Source organism: Eretmochelys imbricata, chromosome 1 (assembly GCF_965152235.1).
Source record: "Eretmochelys imbricata isolate rEreImb1 chromosome 1, rEreImb1.hap1, whole genome shotgun sequence".
Taxonomy (NCBI): domain Eukaryota; kingdom Metazoa; phylum Chordata; order Testudines; family Cheloniidae; genus Eretmochelys; species Eretmochelys imbricata.
In genome coordinates, this window is record NC_135572.1 from 86127864 (window position 1) to 86154235 (window position 26372).

Below are 26372 nucleotides of genomic sequence, written 5' to 3' on the forward strand. Positions count from 1 at the left end.
AAATTAATATAAAGTGAGCACTGTACAAATTGTATTCAGTGTTTTAATTGAAATCAATATATTTGAAAATGTAGAAAAACATCTACAAATATTTAATGCATTTCAGTTTGTATTCTATTTTTTAACAGCGCGATTAAAAGTGTGATTAATCCAGATTATTTTTTTAAATCACGATTAATTTTTTGAGTTAATCACATGAGTTAACTGCAATTAATCTACAGCTCTACTTAAAATATAAATAATACAGATGACTTTAAATCTTATTAAAATATGTAGAATCTGTTTGGCCCACAGAAAGTTGTGCTTAGGTTTAGGCAGCCCTCCTGTGTAATAAGGTTGGGCACCACTGCTCTACACGGTAACTCAGTCATTCCTTATTGTTTCTTAGCTCTTGGCAACATATTTTCTAGAGAGAGAATATATTGGTTTAGGCCCCCAATCAGGAAGGAATTTAAGCATGCATATATATTTAAACGTGTGAATATTATCATGAAATTCTATTGGAAACAGTCCCAGTTGGAAATTAAGATACTGATTTTGTGGTCCTTAATCATGTTAGTGAACTCACACAACTAGACCCATTAGAGTTGATGGGATTCCTTGCAGAAGTAATGGTTCCACAAGTGGCTCCTATTTCTTCAATTAATTCTTCAATTACTGAGATTAAAGGAAGAAGGATGGATCTCAGATAAATAGTGCCTCCGTCCCACCCCCCGCCAAACTATACTTGTAATAGATAAAACTGTTTAGGCCCAGATCTTGTCTATTTAGTTATAGATTCTGACTGGAAAATCTGGATTATCACAAGCCATGATAAAGAATTGTATGTTTATATTTTATTTCCCCCCCCCATATCTGCAGACTACTTTGCATTAAATGATAGTTAGTAGTCATTTTAGAACTATAGGGCCCAGTCATTTGTTGATGTAAGTTGGCAAGCTCTTGTACCAATTTATACAAACAGACAATAAGGCCCCCAATTTTGCTGGCAAAACAATTACCCCAAAGAGTACCTCCTGCATAATGTTGCTTTATTTACATTAAAGCTGCTTGTATTTAATTTTCTTGTCATTTAGTGATTTCCCATATGGGAAGCCCATTAATATAGATTTATATTAGAAAAGCTGTTATCCTTCCAAATTCCCTAAACCTAGGGATTTAAGGGTAATATTGTTTCTTAAATTGCCATATAAATGGAGACAATTTAAGAAGGAAAGGAAGAAAGAATTTTAAAAGTATGTGAAACAATCTGCATATTATGCAATAGTCAAGGGGGGAAAATCATCGTTATCAAAGCCACTCCACTTATCCAGGTTAAGCGGAAAGTTATCCATCTATGTATTTAAATACAATTCATTATTTATTATTAAATGCTTAGAATGCTTTCAATACTTTGCAAGACACAAAATACCCATAGCCCTTACTCTGAAGAGTTACACTAGCTGATGACCTGGACTTCTTTGTCCTGATCTTTATGCAATTTTCTCCATGCTTAAGGCTGCTGTAAAAGTTTTACTTTTTGAGTTGATTTAATATGATTAAACAGGTTAAAATATGCCTTATGGGCCAACAAGGCTGACTGTTCATTGTTCAGACTGACATTGAATAATTATTATTCTGCAAGTAAGGCAGGTTAACTTTTGACCTGGAAGCTAAAGAAAACAGTGAAAGCCAAGACTTACCCTACCCATTACTCAGGATGAAATAGGTCACATTCTAATGGATCTTGAACATATAAATAGGGATGTGCTAGCCGCCACTTCCCACAGCTCCCATTGGCCAGGAATGGCGAACTGCAGCCACTGGGAGTTGTGGGCGGCTGTGCAAATGTAAGCAAACTGTCTGGCAGCCTGCACAGGCTGCAGGTTGCCCACCACTGATCTACAGGCTCTAATGGCTGACTGGGAAAAAAAGTGAAATTCTGTAAGAGAATTCTGGTTCCTTGTTTTATGACTGTGTTTAATGAAATAATAAAGATATGGGGCCAGGTTTTCACTTCCTCCATTAAAATTGTGTGGGAGAGGACTTCTTACGAAGAAGCATTTGCTCTACCATAAAAAAACAGACAGGTCATTGGGAATCCATAGAGGCTTTGTGCCCCTACTTTGTCTGTGACCCCTGGTGCTCCCCAGTTCCTGGTGCCAAAGACTCCCACAACATCTCTCTGGGATCCTAATGATTTTGACTGTGGGATAAGGAAAGAGAGACACAGAAAAGTTAATACAGTCTAGGGTATACTAACTTGTCCTAGGGTGTACCCAGATCTGCTCTGCAGGGTCTGGGAATGGGAACGGGAAGTGCAATAAAAGAAATCCAGACCTCTCTTTTACACAAATGAGGAGAGATCCACACATGGAGGGGAAGGGGGCATGGTTTGGCTTTACCAGATACAATACATTGAATAAATATGTGATCTTCTTTACTTAGAAAAATCCAAATCAAGGTAGCAATTATACTGGACTGTTTCCATGCTGACCACAAGCTGTCTTCTAAGATTCTGGCTGACACCTTAAAATAAAATGATAGGAAATGAATTATTGAAAATGAGGCAAGATTTGTTCCACAAAAGTAAGCAGTAGGTAATTCCCAACCACTACTGACCATTATATAGTCTAAAGGTATCTTACAGACGTTAGTAGCCATAGCATTAAACCCAGCAAAGGCCTTTGATAGCACTGAACGGCAGTATTAAAATTATGACCTAAAGCCCACTGAAAACTATAGAAAGACTTCCACAGATTTTAATTGGTTTTGGATCAGGCCCATAGTGAAGATATAATACAGACAAATGGCTTAAGAAATCATTTCCTTTCTTTCTTTCTGAAGTAGGCAGTATTGCACCTTACCATTGCTTTTTGCATTAGCTTTAGAATGCTAGCAATCACTATCAGAAGAAGAGAGGTTATATCAGATAGAGTGGATGGCTGACTATGTAAGTTACTTCTGTTTGTGGATGAGATCCTGCTATTACTATTTTTCTATAGTTCAGTTTTGCTCAATAAAATATTTGAAATTCAGATGGGAAAGGGCTTTAAATATGATAGTTCACTAACAGTGGGATATAATTCTGTAAACTCTGTAAGATACAGATAGAGAGTTTAAATTCTGTTTAATCCATTTTAAAATATTTTATTCAACTTCAAGCAGCCTATTCAGACATGGCTTTTAAAGGTAAATTGGTGTAGGGTGCCTCCAGCAGATAATTCTGACATTTGCCATTTCATGTGCTCATGCCTATATATACAATCAGTCTGGACTTAAGTACTGCAAAGAATGGAGAATATTGTGGAAAGTGTAATACTTTACTCTAGTAGTGTTACTTTTGTATGATGCCATTGACATTGCAATATATTGTATTGAACCGTGAAGTGGATTCCGTTAGCAATACTGTCTACAAAGAAATTGTTGTAAAATAAACGGCAGAATCCAAATCCATTGCCATGCAAGGACTGAATTTGGTATATGAGATAAACCAATTTTGAGGCAGAACTGATCTACAGATTGAATAATGAGCTGGAAAAATGTCAGCACCTAGGGGAACAATTTCTGAAAATAAAGATCAATTTAAATGAGTGAGAAAGAAAAATTAGTCCCTAATAGTACATAAGATTATTGAAATATCATTTCTTTCTTTTTTCTCTTTTTGCAGTGTTCCTATCATGAGGGTTTAGAAATAGGGAAAATAAGAGTGATAGTTTCATATTGGAATTATTTCTAAAGAAACATTATATGTATTTATTTATTTACCAACCAACCTAGCCATCTAATCTTAGGGTAATGCACTGCATGAAAATAGATTGGCAAAAGAAAAATCCCTGGCTTTTTTCTCTTTTGAGGTTTTATATATATAAAAGCTTGGGGGGGAGGAGGGGAGTCTTTGTTTTGTGCAGGGATCAAATGGTAAATGAGGAGCAAATGGTACTGTGATTGTTATTCTGGTTAAGTTAAGAAAGTTTTTCAGCATTTCCTAAAAGTGGCCACACTCTGGCACGGTCTAATCTCCTTTGGAAGGTAATTCTACAGAGACCCTTCCCATTAAATGAGAATGCTTTGTTAGGAAAAATATGAAATCCAGTAAGTAATTTGAATTCCCTTTGTATTTTTCAGTTATCTTCCATGTTTTATTCTTTGTGCATTTTTGTTGTGTGTGTACAATAATAAAATAGAAAATACAAAACAAAAATGTATTGTAAATTTATAAATTATATTCCTATGAATTATGTACCAACATACCAAAATGCAAGAATTAGAGTTCATGAATTTCTATATGAAAAGATAATGAAAACACATCTTGCTCACCAAGAAAATGTTGGCTGTGTTAAAATTATCTTCCCAGGCTAAAGCTTTTGATTTTATTTTTGTTTTCTTATTTCCCCTCAAATATATTTCTATATCAGTTGTTTGGCATTCACTAAAGTCCAGCCACTTGGACACTGAATATCATTTCCAGTTTTGTCAAGACTTCCTTCTCAGGAGATACATGATTCTAGATTTCACTGGTAGGTTTTATGAGTTAGAAATGGGATCAAGACCAGACTTGTGGTTTATTTAAATTAAAATTGCACTTGTTCTAAAATGAGTCATTGGCATTAACTACTTGTGGTAAAGGGACTGTGGGACTGTGAATTCAAATATATTATACATATGGATAAGGCAGCTGAGATCCCTCAAAAACACCAACTTGCTTTGAAGTATGGCATTTTACACGGATGCAACTATATTCTCAGAACTGCTTCAAGGCTCAGTTCTGAAAAATGCTGAGGATATTCATCTCCCAATGTTTTTGTGAGAACTGAGGGTGCTCAGGGCCTCACAGGAAACAATTATCACTTGCCCACTGGGCTCTCAGATTCCCCAGCTCTGACTGGATCTGCTGAAAGCCATAGCCTTCCACACAGAGGCCCTCTGTCTATACACTGGTTCTGGAGCCACTCTGTTCCCTTGATGTATGGTTTCAAGCCCTTCCACAGAAACTTGGCCATGATTGCATCCTGGATTTCCCTTAAAGTGGATCCCTCCCATGTAGAGGATTCTGAAAGAAGGTTATTACCTTCACCAGATAATCTCAACACAAGGTGTATATCCCTTGACCACACACCCACCCCACTTGAGGCTACCCACTCCTTAACTCCAGCTTGGAAGTTCCAACTTTGTAGAAAGACCTCCATCAGAGGAGAAGGGGTAGGCATAAAATGTGGTGTAGAAGGTTGTCCTTCCATGTGTGGATCTAAAGGGGCACAGTGTGGACCAAAGTTTTGATTCTATAGCTATTGTTCCTTGGCTCCTCTGCTGAAATTAGATTCACAAAAGAAAGGTTAAAAAAAGTAAAGCAAAAAAACTCTGGCCAATCCACTGCAGCAAATCAAAGAGAGGCTCCACAAGAGATAAAGCAATCATCACCTACCTTTTTTATATAAAACTTTGTTTTCCATGATGCATGTAGTTTCCATCATGGTATAATGTAAAATACAGTGAAATTCAGAGATAAAATTGAAAGTGAAATATCCCTGGAAATTATTGACAAATGATAGTTGTGGCAGGTTGGATCACAGAAACCCCCTTGGAGCTGCCAACTGATATGTCAAGACTACTTCTGCCCTTGCTTTCTTGCCCTGGCAGCTTGGGAATTCAGTGCCCTGCCTGGTTTGAGCGAGACCCACTAGCCTGCTGCAAACCCAGACCCAGGTCTGAACCACATCCCCCAACAGCTGTAAGCTTAAACTGAAAGCAGCTTAAGAAGTGTTCCTGTCTTTAACACTCAGATGCTCAACTCCCAATGGGGTCCAAACCCCAAATAAATCTGTTTTATCCTGTATAAAGCGTATACAGGGTAAACTCATAAATTGTTCATCCTCCATAACACTGATAGAGAGGTATGCACAGCCCCCCCCCCCCCAGGTGTTAATACACACTCTGGGTTAATTAATAAGTAAAAAGTGGTTTTATGAAATACAGAAAGTAGGATTTAAGTGGTTCCAAGTAGTAACAGACAGAACAAAGTGAATTACCAAGTAAAATAAAGTAAAACCTGCAAGTCTACGTCTAATACAGTAAGAAAACTGAATACAGAAAAAAACTCACACTCAGAGGAGTTCCAGCAAGCTTCCTTTTATAGACTAGTCTCCCTCTAGGCTGGGTCCAACAATCACTCACACCTTTGTTCGTTGTCCTTTGTTCCAGTTTCTTTCAGGTAGCCTCTCCACCCCAAGGATATCTCTGGAGCCAGCAGAAGACAAAATGGAGGGGTCTTCTCTTGTGGGTGGATACCCCTTCCTCCCCCTGTGTGGAAGTCCAGCTACAAGGTGGAGTTTTGGAGTCACATGGGCAAGTCACATGTCCATGCCTGACTCAGAACTTACAGGTAGCAGCGGTGGTTCACATGCTACCTTGAAAGTCCTCAGGTAGACTTCTTATGTGGATTGGAGCCTTCCGAGATCCATTGTTCATTAAGTGCTTCTTGATTGTGCACTTAGCTTGCAAATTTCTTTCTAAAGAAGCTGACCAAATGCCTTACTAAGGTTATTTAAAATCAAACAAGTAAACAGCCAATATTCATAACTTCAAATACAACACTGACACATGCATACAAATAGGATGAATATATTCAGTAGATCATAACCTGTACATAGATATGTTACATGACATATGTAGCATAAAAGATTCCAGTTATGTCATATATACATTCATAGACATATTTCCATACAGTCTTATGAGGTGCAATGTCACAAAGGTGATCTATTTTTTATGAATAGCTATATCTTCAAATCAATCAACTTTCATTACTCAGAAGACTATGTGCCAATGTATTGGCTGTCCAGGCTTCCTTTCTATTTTGCTGTACTATAAATGGTGCTTTTGACTGCTTTTCAGCTAGGAAAATATTAATTAAAATTGTTTACAATTTAATAGGGTTTAAGGTTCTCTGTATTTAGGTAACATATAAAATCCAGTTTAGAAAAAAAGACATGGGTAGAGAATGATAATGGAAGAAGGTTCCTTGTCTGTGGAAAGATAATGCCTGCTGTAGTTTGGAGGCATCAATCCTGTCCTACCATAATAAAGGAATCTTAAACTTTCACTGCTAAAGCCCTTGGGAGTTTCCTAATCACTACAGTCAGAGACAACAGGAGGAGGAAATAGAAATATGCAAAAGAAGGTTAATAGAAGCTGTGTGGCTAGGGAATCCTTGATTTAAATGGAATCAGAAGCCCCACTTCTTATTAAAGTAAAGTTGTAACCCCAAGTCAAGTCATTAGTGAATATGAATATAATTTGTTTTACTCCAATTTGAAAATACATGTGTAAATAGTATGTCAGAGTTCTAAAAAGTGCTTATCATCGGTTTCTGGTGCTCTGAGCTCCTTGATAAAGCCTGTATCTAGAACAGCAAGCTCTCACCTACAAAAGCATTTTTCAGCATGTCATCTTTTTATAAAAAAAAGTTTTAGCTTTTTTGCCCTAAGATGATGAGACAGAATGATTTGCTACTAGAAATAGTCTGTGTCAATATTGAGCTCTGAAGTCAACTGAGAAAAAAATAAATGCACCCAGAAAAATATTAAGATGACAATTACATACTGTGGAGAATTTGGTCTTCATTGTCTTGTTCATGGAGCTAACTAAAGCCTTAAATTAGAGGTTCACAGCACAGGATAAAATCCTGCTGCATAAAGAAAATATACAAATGCCACTAAATATGAAGGGCTACACTTTCAAATATAATGCCTTGCAGAATACACAACTTGTCAGACATGTTGCTCTTGATCTCTAGTTTTCCCTTCTCCATTTCAGCTACTCAATTCTTTCTGGCACAGCTCATTTTAAACTTTGGCTGCCTCTGATCCTGATTCATGTCCTGATCCTGAGTCCTGCAGTCTCTTTGGGTATGTCTACACTGCAGTGTAAGCCCAGGACTAGTGGGACTCAAGTCAGCTGATCCCTGTTTTACGACCTGGTGCTTGAGTGTCTACACTGATTCTTAACCCTACATTAAGAATTTTCTAACCTGTTCTCGAACTTGGGCTTCTAGCATCCACACTACAGCAAGCAAACCTGAGTAAATCCAATCATATCCCAGACTTGTTAGCATCCTCCCAAAATATGTCTGCTTTAGCCTTTTGATGGTGGTTCTCTGTGGGAAAACTTTATTGCCAACCCAGCACATTACAGGAAGTTTGAACAGCTGCCAACACAGCCTGCTGAACAACAACTTTTCAAGAAGTTCTCTAGCTTGTGCTTTCACTTCTGTATCAGGAAACACACAGAGCTTCTGTGAGGTGCTGGGTGGACATTCTGGAAGTGTTTTCTGACTCACCAAAGGCACCTGACAGATCTTTGGATGGATCAGAGGGAGAAGGCAGAGGATGAAGAGTTCAGTGTCATGGCAGACTCACACTGGCTGACGCTGCTCAGTACATTTGTTATAGCCATTGATGCCCGCTATGTAGAATGGTGTTTCTGGTGAAGGGCCACAATCACTGATTGGTGGGATCACATTGTCATGCAGATCTGGGATGACCAGCAGTGGATCCAGATTTTTGCATGCAGAAAGCTACATTTCTGGAGCTTTGTGAGCAGCTTTCCCCAATCCTCCAGCATAAAGACATGTGTGAGGGTTGTGATAAGCATCTGGAAGCTGGCTGCCCCGGACTGCTACAGGACACTTGTCAACCAGTTTGGTGTTGGAGACTGTGGGTAAACTGGCAGAGGTTTCCGAGGCAATCAGGAATGTGGTTCACCCCAAGGTGGCAGGCATTAAAAATAATCAGCAGGTAATTGCTGGCTTTGAAAGCTTTGGGTTTCCAAACTGTTCCAGGGCCATTCATGGGACTCATGTGCCCCCAGTTTGCCCTCCTCAAGGAGCACATGAGTACATAATCCTCAAAGGGTACTGATCTATTGTTATGCAGGCCCTTTTTGTCCACAGTTTGATTTATGGATGCCAATGTGTGCTGCATGGGGAAAGTTAATTATGCCAGGATTTTTCACTGATCGGGAGACTAGAATCATAGAGAGAATGGGTTCCCACCAAATGACATGGTCATAAGTGGAGTTACTGTCCCCACCATTATTCTGAGAGACCGTGCCCAGACGCCTAACTGGGTTTGATACTCTGTCCTGACTGCGGGCCAGAGTAATTCCCCAGTGGTGGGTGACACACAGAGACATAGTGAGGCGGAGTGGCCTCCCACAGATCCAGAGAGGGAAGGAGGACAACCATCACCAACCCACAACACACACTTCTGTGCTAATCTGAGCATACAAATGTGTGTTTTGTTCACCTAGTTGAATCACTAAGTTTTAAGACTGGGTTCCCTATGTGCTTCCTTTTTTCCTGTCACCTTATTTATTTTAGTCTCATTTATCAATAGAAATGTGCAGTTTTTCAAACATAATCTGAAAGTTAGAATCTTTTGTTTGTTTCCTTTATCTCAAAACATATTTCTAGATATTGCAGACTATGTGGCTTTCAATAAAAAAAATTACTGCAGATACTATATATCATTGACAATTTTCTCAAGAGGTCCTTCTCAGACTATATTAGATTTTGGATTTGTTGCCTATTTGTTCTAATTATGAATGCTGTCATTTGAGTTAAATTAAAATTGCACCTATCTTAAAATGACTCCTAGGTATTAACTACCTTAGGGAGAGCAAGCAATCTAAATTAAAACTTGTTACTCATATAGATAAGAACACAAAAGGCTTTTGAAAATGTCAAGGGTTTTTTTTAAAAAAAAAAACTTTATATTTGTTGATTTTATATAAGAAAATAAGCATAATGAAACATAACACACACACACACACACACACATATATATTTCATTATATGCACAAAGTGGCAATAGCATATAAATAATAAATGTCAATGTTCGTTATCTGAAGAACCTGGGGACAAAAAAAAAACCCATTAATTCTTGAAGTGACTAAAAAGATAAGTAAGTGAGAACATAATCTACAAGTATCAGGGACTAATATTAAACTGCAGGGATATTGAATAGTTTCATGTGTTTCCAGCCATTCTTGTATTTTTTGACATGTTTCTATTAGTCATTTTCCCCATTAATGCATTAGTAAAGAGCTCATTCAGCTAGTCTGTGTATGAGGGAGGAATTGCAGATTTCCATTTTCTCAGAATGACTCTTTTGGCCACTAGAATAGTTACTGTAACTCATTTCTGAATGTTCTAGTAATTCCAAGTCATCCAGTACCCCTAAAATGCACAGGCTTGGAGAAGGGAAAATAGTTGTATGAATTGTTGTAGTCGTGTTGGTCCCAGGATATTAGAGAGACAAGGTGGGTGAGGTAATATCTTTTTTGGAGCAACTAGCTTTTTGGGACCTAACACCGAGCTCTTCTTTACGTCTGGGAAAGACCTGAAGAAGAGCACTGTGAAAGCTCAAAACTTTGTCTCACTAACAGAGGAATAAAAAATATTACCTCACCCAACCTCTCTCTCATGGGGAAAAAGTGACACTTATAGTTTGAGACAGCACTGAATATAGTATTCCAGAACACATTTTTGACAGATATAGAGGAAGTACAAAAAGTTGGCATGTGGCACTTTGCACTTCCAACACTCACTGTATGTTGTTAATCTAGCCTTAAATAAATGCTCTGCAATCCAGTAGTACCTATTGAATATCTTGCTTTGGAAGAATCACAGGGATAAAGAACTTGAAGTATCTTTCACCTTAAGCCAGATATACTCCCAGATTTCTGTTGTGATAGTAAGACTTTCATTCTCCCATTTTTCTTTGAGACTAAAATGGAGAGGATAATATAAAGAATTAAGCCACCTATAAGTAAATCCTACAAAGGGACTTTTTTTTCCATATTTCTTAATATGTTCTTCCAGAAGAGAGAAGGTTAAAACAGACCACTTGTCCCCTATCCTTACATGAATCCTTGAGCATAGTCATTGAAAGAAGGAACTGTTAGACAGAAGTAGCTGGTATCTTTTACACATGTAATCCAAGAATGCTGGTCTATCATTTTGTAGGTTTAATTTTAGTTAATCCCTTTCCTATATAAATTGTATTAAGCATGGAGTTAATCTACACCTCAAGATCAAGGGCATCCCATAATGGTATGAAAAGAGAATTAGTAAAATCGGATGTTGTAGTCACCTTAATGTGTTTCATAATGCCCCATGTAAATGAAAGATGAGATTTTTCCTTAAGCATGTGGCTATCCTACTGAAGGACAGAAGCGCCTCTTTGTGGCCTGGGCTAAGGATAGTTGCAGAATGCCTCCACTTTCAGCTCATGTGAGCCCCTCTTCTCTGTATGTAGACAAGTTTTTTTCATTTAGAAACTGAACTATAAAAATAACCTATTTTCTAGTAACCCATTGTCCCTTTCTCTTCTCTCTTACTCTCTCTTTCTAGGCTTTTCAAAAATCTGATTGTAATATATATATTTACAGAGTGTCTAATGAGTGAATGTATTCCTAGATGCTTACTGTACCTTCCATGTAATGCTGTTAATCATTCTGTCCTACTTTCATAGTATTATCGTGTTGCTACATCTAAGATTAATGAGGCAGTTATTAGCATAAAAAAAGCTAGCATAGCTAGCTTTTTTCTATTGGTAACGTGGGAAAAATCTCTTAATTTTTTACTTTGGGGAAATTATACCTGTAGTTAAATTCTGTAGTTCTTCTTGCCAGGCAGTATAAAATGTTTGCCTTGATTGTGCTAAAAAACTCCTGTGCAACATAATTTTGAACTGTAGTCACATAGTGAAACCTATGAAAAATATATGGAAAGAATTTATTTTGTTTGCTTGTTTTTTTTTTAAGAAAATTAAGTTTATTGTATGTATAAATTATGAACCAGGTGCTACCATTTGAACTATCTGAATTTAGCCCATACTGCACAAAATACATTTATATCTATTTCAGTAAATATATGTTTAATATATTCCATATATAAAAGAGAATCCATAACTTGCTCTAAGCAACTCAGTGTATTTATTGAAATGTGTGAAAATTATTTCTGTACAGTATTACCAAATTCAGATATTTATAATGACAACATCTGGTTCATTATTTATACATAGAATGAACTTGCTTTTCTTTAATAACATCCACACTTTTAAAAATAGGCTATATGGATTAATTTCAGTTTAAAAATATGTTGCAGAACTATTTTAACAATCAAGGGAAAAACTATAGATTAAATGATAAAAAATAAAAACTAGAAATTTTGAGTGCTCCAGCTTTTGTGTACCCAATTTTGAGACTTCCTAAAGAGACTTAAAGAGGGGACGATGACACAGAAAGCCAATTCTCTTGTCCTATTCTCTGACCCCGTCCCAAAGCCCTGAATAGTTTGTAGCCCAGGAAATATCTTCAATTGGATTGGGGGAAAGGGAAAACCCTGCTACAGAGCTGCACTTCATAACTTTCTTCTCCACAACTGCTGCAGGTACGTACTCTCAGTGACTCATGCAAGTAGAGGGGAGAATTGGGATTGGATTTATTTAAAAAAAAACTATCCCCAGCTGGGGAATTGAATTTCCCACCTTCCTATGCAAAAGTACCTTAGCATAAGGATCCATTTCCTAAACCAGCTTTGCTGGACAGATAGGAAGAATGGTTGAACTAGTAATGACACTTGGATTATGTGTGTTAAAACTATGTGTGGATGGAAAGGTGCATTGTCTGGCCATTATGATAACAGCAAGAGAATCTTCTGCACATACAGAATTATCATGAGGCCAATGCCGAGTGCTGGTTTTAACTCTCATCAATCTATACAGATTCTTTAAATGTTCTATTTGTTACAATTTAGATCTTATAGAGCCTGACCATTTTCCATTGAAATCAATGGGGATTGGATTAGTCCCCAAGTGTCTACAGTGTAATTAGAATTTAACAGCCTGGATGCAGTTGTTTCATTTCTCTACAAAGTGAGTAAAAGGTTAATATAAATATTTGTCTTTGATTGAAATTAACATTTTTATCAATCCTTAATTTGAATGTGTTCACACATCCATGTAATCCAATCTAGTGCATCAGCAACATTTTTCTGATGTGTAATTTCTGCTAAGTGTTTTCTGCATGTTGCTGTATCTTGTGACCAGTAAACTCTGGATATAAGATGGTATTTACATTTTATGAAAAGGGACTGTAGCAGCGTGCAGCTGGTCCCCCTTGGCTCCTGCCTCTGGTAGGTACACAGATCAGAGGGGTAGCCATGTTAGTCTGGATCTATAAAAGCGACAAAGAGTCCTGCGGAACCTTATAGACGAACAGACTTACCGGACCATAAGCTTTTGTGGGTGAATACGCACTTCATATGCATCTGATGGTATGCATCTGATGAAGTGGGTATTCACCCACGAAAGCCTATGCTCCAATACATCTTAGTCTATAAGGTGCCACAGGACTCTTTGCCGCTTTAATAGGTCCACAGAATCACTCTGAGACCCTGGGGATAGTAACCACTGGTGCAGTTTATTTATAGACTTGTTCCCACCACCGTTTCACCATGTACAGTTGGGCCTTCTGTCAAGGTTCCTTCCCCACTCTGAACTCTAGGGTACAAATGTGGGGACCTGCATGAAAGACCCCCTAAGCTTATTTTTGCCAGCTTAGGTTAAAACTTCCCCAAGGTACAAACTATTTTACCTTTTGTCCCCGGACCTTATTGCTGCCACCACCAAACGTTGAACAAAGATAATAGGGAAAGAGCCCATTTGGAAACGTCTTTCCCCTCAAAATTCCCACAAGCCCTACACCCCCTTTCCTGGCGAAGGCTTGATAAAAATCCTCACCAATTTGCATAGGTGAACACAAACCCAAACCCTTGGATCTTAAGAACAATGAAAAAGCAATCAGATTCTTAAAAGAAGAATTTTAATTGAAGAAAAAGTAAAAGAATCACCTCTGTAAAATCAGGATGGTAAATACCTTACAGGGTAATCAGATTCAAAACATAGAGAATCCCTCAAGGCAAAACCTTAAGTTACAAAAAGACACAAAAACAGGAATATACATTCCATCCAGCACAACTTATTTTACCAGCCATTTAAACAAAACAGAATCTAATGCATATCTAACTGGATTGCTTATTAACTCTTTACAGGAGTTCTGACCTGCATTCCTGCTCTGGTCCTGGCAAAAGCAATACACAGACAGAGAGAGCCCTTTGTTTCCCCCCCTTCCAGCTTTGACAGTATCTTGTCTCCTCATTGGTCATTTTGGTCAGGTGCCAGCGAGGTTATCTTAGCTTCTTAACCCTTTACAGGTGAAAGGGTTTTTCCTCTGCCCAGGAGGGATTTAAAGGTGTTTACCCTTCCCTTTATATTTATGACACGTTCACTGTCTTCAGGCAGGGGGGAAGGAAGAACTACCTTCTTGCTTCCACTCCCTGCCTTCTCTTTCTTTCTGCTTTTCCCCCTGGCTTCCTTCCCCTGAGGCTTTTATACAGCCCCAGGCTAATTAGATGGCAGCTTTCTCTGCCTCCCCAATTAGGGCCAGGTTATCTCCAGGCAGCTCTATCCCCTTAATGGGAGCTGGTGTGACAGAGGGCTGAATCGGCAATGCTTTGCCTAGCACCCTGTCACACACCTCCCCTCCCCTTCCAACTGCCAGGTTCACCTCTCCATGTCCTCTCCTTCCTCTACCAGGGAGGGGGGCCTCTACGGGGGAGTCTTTCCCCTCTTTCGGGTCAGTTCCAGCGTTTGCCGTGCAGAGTTACTTCATCCCCCATGCACAGAAAGTACTTTTTGTGGGGGCTGGAAAGCTCCATCAGAACCCACAGGTCCTCAAACCATTCATATCCCCCTGGACGTTCTCATGTTTTTTCCTACTTCCTTTCCGTCAGGAGTTCGGGGTTGATCCCTGCCCTCTGTTGGACACTCAGGGCTTCCTGTCCCCCAAGCTCGTCCAACGGGGCATGGGTCTTTTCCTTTGGGGGGTCTGCTAATAAGGTCTTCCTTTGGGCCTTGCTCTCCAGTTGAGGACCCTGGGATGGATGTTTCTCCCATAGTTTCCCTCTCTCTTCTTGGGCTCTGTTGTCTAGGGGTTTTCTGTTCTGGGTCTCTACCCCCAACCTCATGGAATCTCCCCTATTTCTTATCTTAGGCTTCCTCCGTCTGCCCACCCTCCTGGGAAGGGGTTCCAGTCTATACCCATCACCAACGGATAAGAAAGGCCCTTTACTACCCCAACCTGTTGCCACTTAAACTTGCTCTGATGCTTAGGGGCACCTGGGCCATAGGGTATTGTCTCCTATCCCTAAGGATGCATTCTACGTCCATCTTCGCACCGGGAATCCACCAGTGCGACCTCACCAGCTTCCCCAGAAGACTTCTAAAATATGTTGGGCATAGTCTGTTCCCTTAACTCACAAAAAAATTCTCTCTCAGTCTCGGGGAGAAAGTCATTTAACAGTCCTTTTGATCACTCCTTAATCCTGAGACCAAGTCACTTTTGTAACTGTTTATAGGCCTGTGATGTTAGCTCTCAGCACTGGCAGAAGAGGTATGAAACTTGCTGGAGACAGACTGTAAGATACCTGGAGCCAAATTTTTAACCATTATCTTTCAAATATATGATGGGGCATGTTCTTATCTGAGGCTATTGTAGTCTTTCTGGGGCCAATCTTCCTTGAATTCAAACATTATAGGCACATAGTAAACATTCCATTATTTCCAATACAAATTAGATCAATACATTCATACAGGAAATGCACCATAGCTCTACAGTAACTTTACCTCACTGACAGCACAGTGTTCATAAAGTTCTTACTGAGCAGTATTCTTAGATTATTACACAGCAGTGCCACATCTGTCACAGTAATAATTACCCATTTTTGTACAGAACTCTGATTTACTTTGATGAAAGAAGCTATGTAAGAGCATAGTATTTAAGTGGAATGTAAGATTTATTTTAATCATTTCCTGATATTACTGTTCCTTCAAAATTGTACTTACTGCTAGGAAACTATTATCTTGACATGTTGCAGTTATGGTCATCTAAGAACAAAATTTCGGCAAACAAACAATTATTTTTTTCAAGAGGTCTGTGCCAGAACACATTCAAAACCCTTATGTGATACAGCTTACTTCCATCACCTGTTAGGTAAGGAGTTAAAAGCTGGTTAGTGCACCTGTGACTGACTGAATGACGCTCTCCTGGTCAGAGGGGGCGGAACTAGGTAAGGAGTATTAGGCACCTAGGCCTTTTTTAGGAACCAGAGGAAGCTCATAGATTAGGAAACTGTAGGGGAGGTAGGATTCTTCCATAGAGAGGAACCCACAGAGAGCAGGTCAGGCTGTTGTGAAGAATGCCCTGAGGCAGGGTCAGTTAAAAGTGCATCAGTGAAGCCTAAAATGGATTAGTTCAGTAGAGAAAAGAGAAGCTGGGAGGATCTAGGGCAGGGATTGGCATACTTTGGCTCGTGTCCCACCAGGGTAAGTACCCTGGTAGGCTGGGCCAGTTTGTTTACCTGCTGCGTCTGCAGGTTTGGCCAATAGCAGCTCCCACTGGCCGTAGTTCACCACTCCAGGCCAATGGGGGCTGCAGCCCATGCCACTTCCCGCAGCCCCCATTGGCCTGGAAGAGTGAACTGCTGCCAGTGGGAGCTGTGATTGGCTGAACCTGAGGACACAGCAGGTAAACAAACTGGCCTGGCCCGCCAGGGGGCTTACCCTGGAGGGCCGCGGGGCAAAGGTTGCTGATCCCTGATCTAGGGAGAAGCCAGAGGCTTGAGAACCAAAGGGAGATTATGTTAAACACAAGCTGTGGGAATAAGCACAAGGGACCTTAGAGGTAGAGGGGGCCCAGGAGACCAGCAGTGTGTCTGAGAAAGTAGACCTAGTTGCTTAATACATGGTCACTGGTCTAGAACCCATGGTAGAGGGTGGGCCTGGGTCCCCCTATTAGCCCCTGAGGAAGGATTGTGGAAACCCCAAGGCAAGAGTAGATTAGGGTCTTCTGGGAGAAGCCCTGGGGGAGGACCAGTAAAAATGCTTTAGCAAAGCCTGACAGAGGCTGAAAAATTATTTGAATATTTACTGTGGACTTTCACTTAAACCTTTTGTTAACTTGGAAGGGGACTGAACTTTATGTGACTTGGCTAGAGGACCCAGCCATGGAAGATCCAACAAGAAGCAGATGAGGTGTTGCAGATGAGGACCCCTTGCAGTATTTCACATCATGTACCGGTCAGCTCTCTCCCGGAGAATGAAAGCTCATATAAAGTCCATCATTTCATTAATAGAAAATGGTATGCACAAATCCAGTTCTCCCATGTGGAGTTTCCCAAACACACTGGTTTAGATAAAACCCAATAACAAGTTTATTAGCTATAAAGAATATATTTAAGTGATTACAAGTAATAAGGCATCAGTCAGAATAGGTTAAAAGAAAATAAAAGTAAAATGCAAATAATACCAAACTTAATAAGCTAAGTGAATTCAAAGCAAAGGTCTGCCTCACCACATGTTCCAGCAGTCTTACTGGCTGAATTTCAGTCAGGAGTATCCTCCCCACCCCAGTCCAATGCTGCTTCCTCTGTTCAAGTGTTGTCAGTTCCATGAGCAGATAGAGAGGGAGGAATAATTTGTGGTGCTCTCCCTCTTTTCATAGTTCTTTCTCTTCTTTGAGAACATCTCCAGCTGAGGTTCAGGAAAGAGAAAGTCTGTGTGGATGGGAACCCCCACATGTTTTTTCTCAAGATGTGCATTTTCACCCACATCCTCTTTCTTGATAAAGAATGACCACTTAACCAGCTGATGGTCCATTTGATTTGGTTGACAACTGGCTGAGGAGTTGGCTAGCCTTTTGTCTCTGGGTAACTAGTTTATGGCTGCTCCCCGCAGACTTGGAACATGTCTAGTAAAGCATACAGAGGAGTCCTCTAACTTTAATGTGATGTTGCCATACATATTTTACTGGGACAATAATGGTCAGCAGGTTATTTGTTTTTGAATGATACCTCACAAGGCATGCTTTGTAAAAATGTGTCATAGCCTTGTAAAAGGGGTACAAACTGTCACTGTAATGGTGCCATTTATGCCATCCTTCCTTACATTAATATATCTTACTCCTCAGCTAGCCTGTCTGAAATCAGAAATTCATGGAGTAAGTTATGACCCAGAAATACCCTTGACTGGAACTATGCACATACTGTACTTTTCCAAAACTAGTTTGGCAGATTTCTTAAAAGAGCAAGATTAATTATTTCTGTAAGAAAATGGCTATTTCCTATAATCAATTCAGAGTTAAATCTGCTAAAATTATTGCTCATCATAATTCCTTGCAGGACTTAATGCTATAAGCACTTTGTATAAATTGGCATTGGCCTCTGATAAAAAGTTCATTAGCCAGACTTCATTGTGTCTGAGAATTAATCTCCTTTCAGTATTTTGGAGACACTAAAGCATCTCATAAACACAGACATTAATTTAACAGACATAAACAAAGATAAGACACCATAGCCCCTTTGTTGAATGATAAAACATTGTGACTTTAGTGATACCAGACGAACAAACACACTAAGCTAATGGAGGAGGATAATCAAAGTGATATGTAGGGCAAGGTACAGAGCCAAATTTCTGAGCAGTGATGCAAATACATGTGATTAAACTAGCAGTAAGATAAAGCAACCCTATTTTTAAGTTCCTCCGTTTACTGAGAAGAGGTACAGCATGGGAAGGAGGCTCACATGCTTTCCCATGCTGGCCCAAAGTTACACAGCTCTGGCTTCAGATTTTCTGCTAAAACTACCAACATCCTCTATCTTTTATCTTTCAGAGTAACAGCCGTGTTAGTCTGTATTTGCAAAAAGAAAAGAAGTACTTGTGGCACCTTAGAGACTAACCAATTTATTTGAGCATAAGCTTTTGTGAGCTACAGCTCACTTCATTGGATGCATACTGTGGAAAGTTTAGATCATCTTATTATATACACACAAAGCATGAAAAAATACCTCCCCCCACCCCACTCTCCTGCTGGTAATAGCTTATCTAAAGTGATCACTCTTCTTACAATGTGTATGATAATCAAGTTGGGCCATTTCCAGCACACCTGTATTTGTGCTGGAAATGTCCCAACTTGATTATCATACACATTGCAAGGGGAGTGATCACTTTAGATAAGCTATTACCAGCAGGAGAGTGGGGTGGGGGGTGGTATTTTTTCATGCTTTGTGTGTATATAATAAGATGATCTAAACTTTCCACAGTATGCATCCAATGAAGTGAGCTGTAGCTCACAAAAGCTTATGCTCAAATAAATTGATTAGTCTCTAAGATGCCACAAGTACTCCTTTTCTTTTTACCTTTCATCTGTTTGTCTTTAGGCTGTAAGCCCTTCAGAACAGGGATTGTCTTTCAGTTTTTGTACAGTGCCCAGCACAAGGGGGCCCCCAAGCCCCATTGGGGCTTTGGATGCTACCATTGTACAGTGTCTAGCTCGACACTGAACTTAGTTGTGCATTCTAGATGCTACCGCAATACAAATAATAAATAATGCCGCAGTTATCACGATGATTTTGTGATATGGACACCATTAATTAGAAACTAGACACAGACCACCAACTCAGGTGTCACTTATGCTGCTGAAGAGCTGTCAGACTATAGGAACTTTTAGTCCACAGTGACATAGGGCAAATTTGTCTCATTGGCCTAAAAGTGTGAGGTTTTGTGTCTCATAACGAATCACATAAATCCACCCAGTAGTCCAGTTTAAAAGAAGAGATAAGAGGAAACAAATCCAAACTTCTGAATTTTGGAAGAGATAAGCTTAGGTTTGAATTACTGGGTCCAGATCTGCTTCTGTGCCTCTGATTCTGAAAACAGCTTGTGAGGTTTTAATGCCATCGAATCTAAACTGGATCCCTAATTCCAGTTCAGCTTCAGATCTGATTGAACAGATAAAAGAGATGAACACAACATGTTGGGGAGGAGTCAACAGGGCTTTTGAAAATGGAAGTCATTTCTTACCAACAAATTAGAATTCTTTGATGGGGTTAACAAACATGTGGGCAAGGATGATCAAGTGAATATGGTGTACTTGGATGTTCAAAAAACTTTGACTAGGTCCCTCACCAATGGCTCTTAAGCAAAGTAAGCAGTAATCAGTTAAGAGGGAAGATCCTCTCATGGATCAGTAAGTGGTTAATCGATAGGAAACAAAGGATAGCAATAAACATGAAGTTTTCACAGTTTAGAGCAGGGGTTCCCAAACTTGGTTCGCGGCTTGTTCAGGGTAAGCCCTTGGTGAGCCGCAAGATGCTTTGTTTATCTGAGCGTCCGCAGGTATGGCCGCTCGCAGCTCCCAGTGGCTGTGGTTCACTGTTCTCGACCAATGGGAGCTGAGGGAAATGGTGCGGGCTGGGCCACTTCTATGGCATTGAGGCAGTACTTCAGGTCAGATGTTTTTTTAAAATAGTGCTTTAAGATGCAGCTAGACACCGAGGCATGTTTGAAAATCCTAGTAGGTGCTGATGTGCATCTTTAGGCACCTAAATAACTTTTAAAAATAAATCTGACCCTTCCTCTATGCTTCCAGGACTCTTATCTGTTAGTTCCCAATAGTTCTGCTTACAGAAGTGGAGGTTGTGACAGCCTGCAATCTTTTGTCTAATGGTCTAGGCCATTTTAACAATTAACTTGCAAAAAGTATAGGAACTTATCAGTGTCAACTCATTCCACTGAGATCTTTCCAAAACAAAAGTCATACTAGAGACCTGTGGTTGCTGAATTTTGTGGAATAGCTTTATTGGTACATACAATATATTGGGGGCAAGAGTCATACTCTACTGATTGGGCACATGCCCTATACTCAAGATTGAGGGCATAATGTACCTCCAGTAGAACAGAGCAGGCTTTATAATGTGTAGAGTATGTTAGAATATAACTAAGTCCTGTCTTATTATGGACTTGAAACAGGTTAAGATAAAACTGATGAGGTAGTTTTTGCATCATCTTCTTTTAGAGATCATTCTCCAATAATCGCCAAGATAATTTCATCCATACCTAAGCAAAACATGTGATAAACCTCTCCACAAATGGTCCTTAAGGTTTAAGGGCCTGATCCTGAGAGCTACTGAGCACTGCCAAGGGGAGTTATTGGTGCTCAGCATCTCACAAGATTGAGCCATGGGAAAGCTGATAATTTTATAGAGCAGCAATATGTTATATAAAGATTTCAGAAGCTTTTTAGTATTTTTAAAATACAATACTGTAATTTGTTACTCCTCATTCTGAATTGTGTCCTTTTGAATATCTATAAAAATATAGATAAGGAGAATTGAGTCAAGAAGATGGTGCTCACTTCTGGACAAGGTTTGTGCTAGATGATTAGCATAAGAACATAAGAATGGCCATATTGGGTCACACCAATAGTTCATGTAGACTAGTATCCTGTCTGCCAATAGTGACCAATGCCCAATGTTTCACAGGGAATGAAAGGATAGGGCAATTTTCTAGTGATCCATACCCTGTTGTCCAGTCCCAGCTCCTGGCAGTCAAAGGTTAGGGACACCCAGAGCAAGGTGTAGCATCCCTGACTATCTTGGCTAATAGCCTTTGGTGGAGAAATCCTTCAAGAATTTACCTAATTCTTATTTTTTAAACTCAGTTATATATTTGGACTTCACAACATCCCCTGACAATGAGTTCCACAGGTTAACAGATCATTGTGTGACACATTACTTCCTTATATTTTAAACCTACTGCCTATTAATCTCATTGGGTAAACCATGGCTCTTGTGTTATGTGAAGGGGTAAACATGTTCTCCATGCCATTCATGATTTTATAGAGCTTTATCATATCCCACCGCAGCCATCCCTTTTCTAAGATGAACAGTGTTTTTAAATCTCTCCTCATATGGAAGCTGTTCCATACGCCTAATCATTTTGTTGCCCTTCTCTGTATTTTTGAAATGTGGTGACCGGAATGGCATGAAGTATTTAAACTGTGGTGGTACCATCAATTTATACAGTGGCATTATGATATTTTATGTTTTATTGTATATCCCTTTCCTAATGGTTCCTAACAGTATTAATTGTCACTGTACATTGTATAGATGTTTTCAGAGAACGATCATTGATGACTCCAACATCTTTTTGAGTGGTAGCAGCTAATTTATACCCTCATTTTGAATGTATCATTGGGATTATGTTTTCCAATGTGCATTCATTTACATTTATCAGCATTGAATTTCATCTGCCATTCTGTTGCCTAGTCTTGTGAGATCCCTTTGTAACTCTGCATAGTCAGCTTTGCATTTAACTATCTTGAGTAATTTTGTATCATCTGCAAACTTTGCCACCTTACTATTTACCCCTTTTCCAGATTTTTTTATGAATATGTTGAACAGCTCTAGTCCCAATACAGATCCTTGGGGAGTACCACTATTTACCTCTCTCTGCCATAGAAGCATCTCCACAGGGTTTGCACAAGGAATGGGAAGGTGAGGGATAAACTACAGAGACAGACATGGAGATGAAATCTTTCTCCCCACCCTGTGACATTTATCACCTTTTCCCCATTTGTTGTGAAATCGCTTGGCAATGTGGCAGACAGGGGAAGCCCTATAAGAGTCAGACTGTGAGGAAAGCACTGGGAGTCACAGCAGAGGAAAATAAATGGGGACAGCAGGATGGGATGGGATTTCCCATAAATTGTGAATTCATAACAGTAATTTAAAATAAGTTAGTCCCTCCTGTGGGTTTCCCAGTGTCCACTATCTTGTAAGCTTTTCAGGGCAGAGATTCTTTATTCTGTGTTTTATACATCACTGGACACTTGCTTGCTGCTAAATTAATATTCTAGTAATTTGATTTGCTTTTAAGCTCTTCATACACAAAACATCCAAATAAAAATCAGTTAAGCTACAGGAAGATGGTACTACTGACCCTTTTTAATCTAATAAGGCTTAGCTATCCTATACAAATAGACAGATGGTCTCAGAAGTATTCAGTTGTCATTAATTAAAGCAATATTGCAAATCTACTGGGATCAAGTTAGGGGACTTCCAGGATCTCAAAACTAAAACCATTATTGTTTAAGTGTTTTCTTTTCTGCTTTAGCAGCAGATATGTAGCTTTAATGAAGCAAGAAACTAAATCTCCAGTAGCTTGCTGACAGTGAGATTTAAGAACTTCTTGGTGGAAGATTAACTGTACGGAGATCAAAGTGTACAATTCAATATAAAATGAGTTTGATTTTTTTAGAGGTTTTTCAATCTTTATTTTCTTTGCCAGAATTAGTTATGTTCTTTCAGTTTCCTTCAGCAAATACCTGTGTGACCGGGTCCTAGTGGTGAACCAGCTGTGGTCACTCAATTAGGGTGAACTGCAAAGAATGGGGAGACAATCCCATTGAAGATGGTGGATAGTCTCATACTTAGATTCACCAAGCCAGCATAAAACAGCTTCTTTATTACCTTATTGGTTACTCAGAAGTCTAAACAACACAGTTCCCTTAAAGTGATAAGCCCCAGGCCTCCATCCAGGTACCCACGTCAAATATAATGAAAATTTCTGCAAATCTTATTTCATCACATAAAAGAAAAGGTTCTACTAATCCCAAAGGATTGGACACATTACCTCCCAGGTTAATGAATGTTTCAGTTCTTACCCAAATACATGCTACAGCCAATTCTTATTAACTAAACTAAAACGTTTTAAAAAACAAGAGAGAGAGTATCGTTAAAAGATCCATATACTAGAGACATAAGTTCAATTCATTGAGGTGCAGATTCATAGCAGAGCTTTGTAGTTGCAGAGTTCCTTTAGAATTCAGTTTATAGGTCATAGTCCAATGTCCAAATCTTTTATTCAGGGCGTATCACCATAAATGGGACCTCAGTCTTGAGACTCAAACTTCCCCTGATGAAGCCTAAGCAGATCCAAGAGTCTTTTTATACAGTGTTCTAGATCCACGTGACCACACAGTCCTGGTTAAACAGTAGGGTTTTGATGTAATCTTTTGCTTTCTAAACACCACCAGTAATTAGTTACACAAATTAACATAGGGCAATTTGTCCATTAGGTAGTCTGTTACAAACTTCAAAGAGGCATATAGACAATGACCTTTTACCCAACATTCATCCAAATGTTAATATTCCCTTTCGATTTCTGAATCAATAGTTAGAGTGACAGACAGGAACTGTCTGTTTGTGGGTAGCATCTAAGATACACACAATTAGTATTACTTCTAACAATATAGGTTTGCATTTCAAAGTTCTAGCCTATTTAGCATGAATGGCCCTAATTATCATTCCCATACCTTTCTAACATGCCTTTAAAGGTGTTTTTGTGTCATGCAGCCTGCAAGCTATTCAACCCTTTCTAGCCATGCGTTGCAACGTGAATTCACCAAGAGTCACATGAAACACCTTTTACTAGCTTTTTCCCAATATCGTCTTTCAGTTTTCAAACTAGGCTACTTTATTAGAGCGCTTCTCTTCGGACCAGCGGTTCTCAACCCTAGCCCCGTGCAAAAGGTCACAGGGGCCAGGTCCAGCTGCCCTGCCACACAACGGGCTCTGGGCTTTTGGCTGCCCTGCCACGTGGCGGGCTCTGGGGCCTGTGCTGCCAACTGCTGCCAGCTCTGTGCAGCGGGCTGCTGCCTGGCCCCACACAGTAGGCTCCAGGCTCTGGGCTGCCGGTTACCACACAGCCCCACACAGTGGGGTCCACCTTTGTAGCGGGGTCTGAGTCCTGGCTGCCCCCGAGCCCACATGGCGGGGTCCAGAGTCCCTGCCCCCTGCTCTGCGCCTGGGTATTCACTCCTGTGGAGGGGTCTCTGGGCAGAGGGGTTTGTGGGGAATGGATTAAGTGGGGGGCACTGTGGTTCTCAACCTGCAGCCCAGACAGGACTTTGAGGGCCGACTATGTGGCACACAATGATAAATAGGTTGAGAACCCTTATTAAGGATCAATAAATAATACAAAATTCCAGATGGTCTGTTTGGTGGTCTGCAATGTCTCTGGATTTTGTTTTGTTGTGCTTAGAGGCACTAGCCATGGAGCCAGACCTTATTGTGCTAGGCACTTCACACGTACAACAAAACTCACCAAAAATAACATGACAGTCTGCATTACTTTTCCATCTATAATGTAGATGTAGAAGGTGTAGGAAATTGGGCTGAATCTGTAATGACCCTATGACAAACCCTGGAAGCTGCTTTTTTGAATAAATCCCTGATATTAGCTTGCTTACTTGTCTCTTTCTCTTCTGCATAAAAGTAGAGCGCAGAATGTGCAATTGCATAACCTCCTGGGCAGTAGATTGCTATTCCTGGTTACTAGACTGAAGATTTGTATTGGGAGATATCAGAAATGCCAGTTAGTAGAGCTTTCTGGTTGGTAAAGTGCCGGATAACACAGCTTTGACTGTACTTGGGTTACCCCGGGTTACCATCCACCCTCTGAAACCCAAAATCTCCTCTTCTCAGACCCCAGGAAACCTTCTCTTGCAGTAATGTTTGTTTTCTGGAGGGATTGTCTGGTCACCAGCAAAACCCATCCACTCACTCCACTGCTGCTCGTGTTCTGGATCTTCACAGTTGTCCATCTAAATTTAGTTTATATTATATGTCCAGTTGCAAAGGCCACAAAGCACTGTGTAGCTGTTTCCCCATAGAATTCTGAAATGACAGGGAAAGCAACTGTCCTTCATCCCTTGAGTTAATGTCCCAGATGCCTTATAGCAGGAATAACCATGGGATAGAACTATTGTGGGGGTTGTTGGAGGATAAGGGACCTTTTATGCTTGGATTCATATTCAGTTCATATTATTTATGCATCCCTAGCCCTTATAATTCAACATGTGCTTACTGAGGGGTTTTTGTGATGCTAAAGAATGACATTCCAAAGCCTTTCAGGAAATAGAAGTATTAATTACTGTTAATAAATGCAGCACCACTGGTGATGGGTGAGACATTATGTACAGTTTCATCCTTTAAAAATACTTCAAAGCTTTTGAAAGAACCTCCATAAATAATACAAAGCAATGTGCAGCATGATGTGCAGAGAATAGCTATACAACTCACTAAAGTCGGTCATAAGAAGTAAGTGCTAACTTATGTTGTGTGGGAGTTAAGGGGATTTGAATTGTATTATCCGTAGTTTTTGTATTTCAGTAATGTTTCTTTTTTCCATAATTAAATTTTCAAGGATATATTAGAGCATTCAGTGCACAGCAATACAGCCTGGAAGAGTAGGGCAAGTTTTGCATCTCAGGTGTGAATGAAGATTTTATATACACTTATGTTTTTTCTTTGATATTGTTGTGCGTGCTTGTACCAGCTTGTGTGCACTGCTATCAAGCTGTGATGAGAGAGAGAAACTGACATTGCCAAGTCATTTTTCAATTAATAAAAATGTAACTGGAGCTGTCACTTA